The 6,240-nt window shown below is 33.7% G+C and overlaps 1 non-coding gene across 1 annotated transcript; it reads right to left on the bottom strand.

Annotated features, from left to right (window-relative positions):
* Nucleotides 1–5,745: 5,745 nt before the first annotated feature.
* LOC112826995 (U4 spliceosomal RNA) lies at nucleotides 5,746–5,884 on the bottom strand. The gene has a single exon (XR_003209122.1). It is a non-coding gene; the product is annotated as a U4 spliceosomal RNA (small nuclear RNA).
* Nucleotides 5,885–6,240: the final 356 nt, after the last annotated feature.

The following is a 6,240-nucleotide window of genomic DNA, read 5'->3' as shown; positions in this document are numbered from 1 at the left end:
TTCTCGTATGTCTGGGGTCTTGGGGACTGTAGGCTGGGGCTTCACATGTTCTCTGCTTCCTTGTGGTATTTCATTTTCCCTGGATTGTCTATGTGGCCTCTCCTTCTAGAAGAATAAGCAAGACATCCTGACAGTCTCTTAAAGACTTTACGGCAAAGAATCACTTCTCCCATTCTCTATTAGACAAAGCAAACAATAAGGCCAGTCTAGATGTAAAAACAGAGGAAAATATACTCCATTTCTTCCTTAGAGAAGTGGCAAAGAACCCGTGGCACTCTTATTCCACACAGGTCCTCAACAGGGCCCACTTTATCAGAGACAATATATGAGCTCCCCAAATCTCTTTCATTTTCACCCTGGGCACCCAAGATAGACTATAAATCCAAATCCCTTTGCGTTTAGGTGGGATGGCAACTACTTCCAGCCACTGGAGTGTGAGCAGAAATGTTTGTTTCTATAAGCTAAAGTTTAAGAAACTGTGTAGGCCCTTACACTGTAGTCTTTGTTTGATCCTGGGTTGACTAGAAGGACCCGGAGGTCATATGAAATGTTCAATTACTAGTTGTTGCAGGATTTCTTCTCCTTTAGTGCCCATGGTGCTTGGTCATGCCACTTTGAAGAATGAAGTGGTAGATTAGAAGAAGAGTGGTGGGCAGCAAGGCAAAGTTTATAGAGTGATAGTAAAGTTTATTGAGGGATAGTGCAAAGCTCCCGAGGAGGGAGGGCACTGGAATTTCTAAGTCTAGGGGTCTTTATGGGCTTGTTGGTGGGCTGTTTTTCTCTATTAACCTTCCATGAGCCTCTTATCCAATCAGGTTGTCATCTATCTATCACGTGGGAAAGGAAGGCTCCTTCCAGGACGGTGTAAAATCCTCTTAAGGGTGGTTTCCTCTTAGGGTGGAGGCCCCTTGTCCCTGCCTGCTTTTCTTCATCATTAGGTTCCTAACTGACCACTCAGAGCAAAAAAATGAAAGTGAACAAAACAAAACACGCCTTTCTTGGGTTATAGAATCTAGTTGTTTTCACGCATCTAGTATTACTTAGAATGACTTACACATAAGAAAATATATTCTTTAGTAAAATTTGTATTTCAAAATTATTTGTATGGGGGTGGATTCAGTGGTTCTGGTGTGTGACATAAAATCTATTACTTTATGTGGATCTCAGTAAAAAAGTTTAGAAGCTATTAGAGTAATAGTGAAAATCACAGAATTTGGAACCAGACAGTCTGGGTTCTATTATTAGCCCTGTTACTAGTGGTGTGACCTTGGTCAAGTTACTTAACCATTCTATACTTCATTTACCTCATCTATTAGTGGGAATAAAATAGCACCTACATTTTAAGGTTGTTTTGAGAATCAAATCCCTTAACACATGTGTATTGGTTGAAGTTCTAGAAAGAAAATAAAAACTAACCCAAGTAGAACAACAGAAGAATTTAAGATGGAGCACTGATTACAAAAGTGTTATAAGAGTTGAAGGCTTCAATAAACAAGATGGTAAGATAATGCAGAGATTAACAGAGAGAAGAAAATATCTCTCCTAGGGCTAAAGGACAAAGAGCAGCTGTGTTCCCTCAGGATCTGGAACTGCCTATCAGGAGTTGAGAACAAAAAGGGAGGAGCTCCCAGACAGAAACCTGGTCACATAGCTTTCATTATCAGTGGTTCTCAATCTTACCTGCACATTAGAATCATCTGGAGATTTTAAAAAGCTTTTCTAGACCATATCCATTTCAATTATATCAGAATCCTGGGCACTGGTAATGGAACCCTGGCATCAGTATTCTGAAAATGTCAATATCAAGTTTTAAGAGTGCTATACTAGGCTGTGAATTCTTTTAGGGCAGTGATGGAACCATTTAAAAACATCTTATTTGTATGGGCCTTAATACTTATAACAGTTTCTTGGGCATAGTAGACCCTCAAAAATATTGATTAAATAAAATAGAGGAAAAAATCCTACATCTACTCAAGTGTAAAATTTCGGCCTACTTTTAGAATTGAATTATAAAAGGATGAGCATGCTAATATCACTAACTTAAATTAATATTTTTCAGTCCCTTTAGAAATAGATAAATGTGGATAACACTGAAAAAATGGTAATCAAATAGGCGGGCTACCAACTAATTACATTCACTGATTAAGCTTAGAAAAATTCTCATTCTTTTAGCAATATAAATCTAGATCAGCTGTTACACTTTTATTAGAAGCTGTGCATAGACTATATATACTGATATATTAAGAGGTCCACTCAAATGATTTACAAGTGATTTGCTGTCCAGAAATCACTGGTTTAATATGATCTATTATGGCATGTGGTATCTAAATATTCTGGATTTGTCATGATTTAAATCAAACTTGGTTGAGTTCAAGTTTTCCAGAAAATTGACAACAAAGTAAACCTCATAGACATTTAGTGATGGGTTTGCTAGTTAACTCTCTCTATAATTAACTATAACTATAAGCACTTATTTTAGAGAAATGTCTTGATTAAGCCAAGTATATGAGTTTGCTAGTTTTTCATTAAAAAATTTACCTGAAAATTTATCTACTGGGTTCTTAACCATCTAGGATAATAATTGTTATTCAATAAAATATTGGGACAAAAATAAAGAAAAAATTTAATAAACAATCCCAGTCTAAGGACTTTAATGGTTAAATAAAAAAGACCATTGAAAAAAAGCCCATTTCAAAATAAATGCTTTAAACCAGAGAGAAAAGTAATAATAATAACCAACTCTGAATTCATGATTAAAGCCAATAATATTTAGCCCATTGATTAGATACATGAAAAGAAAAACTATAAATTATAGCCATGCCAGTTAAACCCTATTAATATTACAGAAACTCCCATCATTCTTTACTGAGGAGCTAAAGAAGAGAAGATATCAAAGAACAAAGAACAAACAAATCCAAGTGTTTGATTGATATTAAAAAAAATGATAAACCCCAACCAAATGCTATCATTTAAAGGGAAGAATTTTATTTTCAATCTGCATAAAAGTGAAAAAATACATATTTGAATGATAAGTAATGCTGTTATGGTAAATGTTGTTATAGTAATTAAAAATGCAGCAGATTTCCTAAGTAGGCCACCTGGAGATATGAGAAGTTTGAATTATAACTGAAGATATATCAAACGGCATGTATTATTTCTATATTAAACTAGTAAAAAGTAAATGAAAAAAATCATTATTCTAAGAGCATCTGGCTAAGCAGAGCATAAAGACAGGCTATCAGCCAATTTCATAATTAAGGTGTTTTCTTTGACTTTTTTTAAGACACATGCAGCATAATTTCATTAGAAAGGAATATAATTAAGAAGTTTTTCAGGGAATAATGACAAATTTCAAATTCTGATTTTGGCAACATTAGGAAACAGAATCATTTTGGTATAAAAAATCACTGAGATATTAACTCTAGAACTCCTGATAAGATGATCTATTTATAAGATTTTTGATTATCTAATTGTGATATGCTACCTATGTATTCAGAGCACTGGGTTTTTGTCTCTTCAACTGATTTCTCTTCTTGAGTTCTTAGGCAAGACCCATATTTTCCTTTGCTACCATTTCCTTTACTGAAGTCAGAAAATACATTTTGATTAAAGGGCTATATGTATCTGTCTCCTGCTCTTATACTCAGTTTTTGGATCATTCACTTTGATTGGTTTCCCTGCCATGATATTTTATTCTCTCTTTTTTTTAATGATAACTATCAGTACTTTCCCCTTCTTCCTGGGTATCATTTTGTTCTTGCCTTTCTGTTGCACTCTTTCTTGGCTCAGAATAAATTCTCATACCCTGAGGTATAATAAACATACACTATTACATTAGTTTCAGGTGTACCATATAATGATTCAATAATTCTGTACATTACTTAGTGCTTACCATGATAAATGTAGTCACCATCTGCCACCAAACAACATTGTTATAATCTTGTTTTACAATCATGATTTATTTGTTTTGTAACTGAAAGTTTGTATCTTTCAATCCCCTTAGGTGTTTCACCCATCTCTTTACCCAGCTCTCTCTGACAGCCCGCAGTTTCTTCACTGTATGTAAGAGTCTGCATTTTTTTCTTTGTGTGTTTGTTTAATTTCTTAAACTACGCATTTGAGTGAAATCATATGGTATTTGTCTTTTTCTGACTTATTTCACTTAGCATTACACCCTCTAGGTACATCCATGTTGTTGCAAATAGCAAGATCTCATTATTTTTCATGGCTGAGTAATATTCCCTTATAGATATGTATATACCACATTTTTTTATCCATTCATCTGTTGATAGACACTGGGTTGCTTCCATATTTGGGGTATTATAAATAATGTTTCAAAAACATAGGGGTACATTGGGCCAATATCTCTGATGAGCATAGATGCAAAAATCCTCAACAAAATATTAGTAAACCAAATTCAACAATACATTAAAAAAATCATCCACCAACCATCAAGTGGTATTTATTCCAGGGATGCAAATGTGGTTCAAGATTTGCATGTCAGTCAACGTGATACATCACATTGATAAGAGAAAGGGTAAAAACCATATGATCATCTCAACAGATCCAGAGAATGCATTTGACAAAGTATAGCATCCATCCATGATAAAAACTCTCAACAAAGTAGGTTTAGAGGGAATACACCTCAATATAATAAAGGCCATATATGAAAAACTCACATCATATTCAATGGTGAAAAACTGAGAGCTTTTCCTCTAAAGTCAGGAACAAGACAATGATGTCTACTCTCAGCACTTTTATTCAACATAGTACTAAAAAGTCCTAACTGTAGCAATCAGACAGGAAAAAGAAATAAAATGTATCCAAATTGATGGGGAAGAAGAAAAACTGTCACTATTTGCAAATGGCCTGATACTATATACAGAAAACCCTAAGGACTCCCTCAAAAAACTACTAGAACTGATAAATGACTTCAGTAAAGTCACAAGATACAAAATTAATACACAGAAATTTCATATGCTTTAAAAATGCCCTTCCAGATGTTTGTAGTAAGGATCCCATCAGCCTCTCCTGCTGGCATCCATATCCAATATTTAACAAATTTAGGACAAGCTCCAGATCCCTAACTGCTTGATTCTCTCTATGTGTTACTTCCCAGTAACATCCCTAACAATTTCATACTTTTTAATGGCAGTTGGGAAAGTTAGTCTGCTACCAATTAAAAAAGTGGCATGGAAAGGCAAGATTTACATTAACCCTCATTTGATCACAATTTGAAAATATTTGTGTATATACATGCACACACACATATACATGAATGTGTGTATGTATATTTCAAACCATAATGGTTGTCAATTATTTATTAAACATTTATATTTCAAAAATGTGTCATGCCATTGAAAGTACAAAAAATATGTAGACCCAGTGCCTGACTACAAGCAGCTAAGATTCCAGTAGGAATTCTAATAAATATAGGAAATAGAGAATGCATATGTACATCCTACTTATTAACTAGATTGTAAAATAAAATGTACAAAAAGTTCAGGGCATATATTGATCAAATTGACATATTTTCAGAGAGAGATTATGTCATGGAAGAATTTAACAATTTATTAAACAAGGACAAAGACTATTAAATCTCAAATAAAGCATAAAGATGATTAAATGAGACATCTAAATCTTTAGAATAAAAGGGTAATTTATATTAATAATGGTTATTTTGAATTGAAACACTGAATTTTTAAGTGTGTTTCTCTTCTAATTTATTTTGTGACTTCTCATTCAAATCTGTATTGTATTAAAAATGAATCCTGTGCATAGCATATGTTATATTTCCCAATTAGCCAGAATATTTGTTTTCAATTAGCAATAATCGCGCCTCGGATAAACCTCATTGGCTATGATACTGCCACTGCGCAAAGCTAGCCAGAATATTTGAATAAATAAACTATCCTATTCTCCAATAAGAATAATGGTTTTAATTAATTGAGGATGCTGTTCTAGGCTATAGGTTTATATAATCTCATATAACCCACATTTGACTTGAGAGGAAGCTAAAGGCAAGGTTAACCTACTTCTTCAAGGGCACATGGGTCATAAGCATCAGCTAATATCCTACTTTAAACAGCTAAATTTTCTACTCTTGGTATGACACAGAATTAATTACTAGAGAGACTTATATACCTTTGAAATAAGGATAACCTTGTTCATTCTCTTCTCATTATGCTTAGCGTTTTGTCCCAATTTACACAAACTTTTATTTAGTTACTCTAGGTCTTC

This window comes from Callorhinus ursinus, unplaced genomic scaffold, assembly GCF_003265705.2.
Source record: "Callorhinus ursinus isolate GAN/ISIS: 27379988/994484 unplaced genomic scaffold, GSC_fseal_2.0 scaffold7, whole genome shotgun sequence".
Taxonomy (NCBI): domain Eukaryota; kingdom Metazoa; phylum Chordata; class Mammalia; order Carnivora; family Otariidae; genus Callorhinus; species Callorhinus ursinus.
The sequence above is the reverse complement of the archived record's forward strand: the minus strand, read 5'-3'. Positions and strand labels throughout refer to the sequence as shown.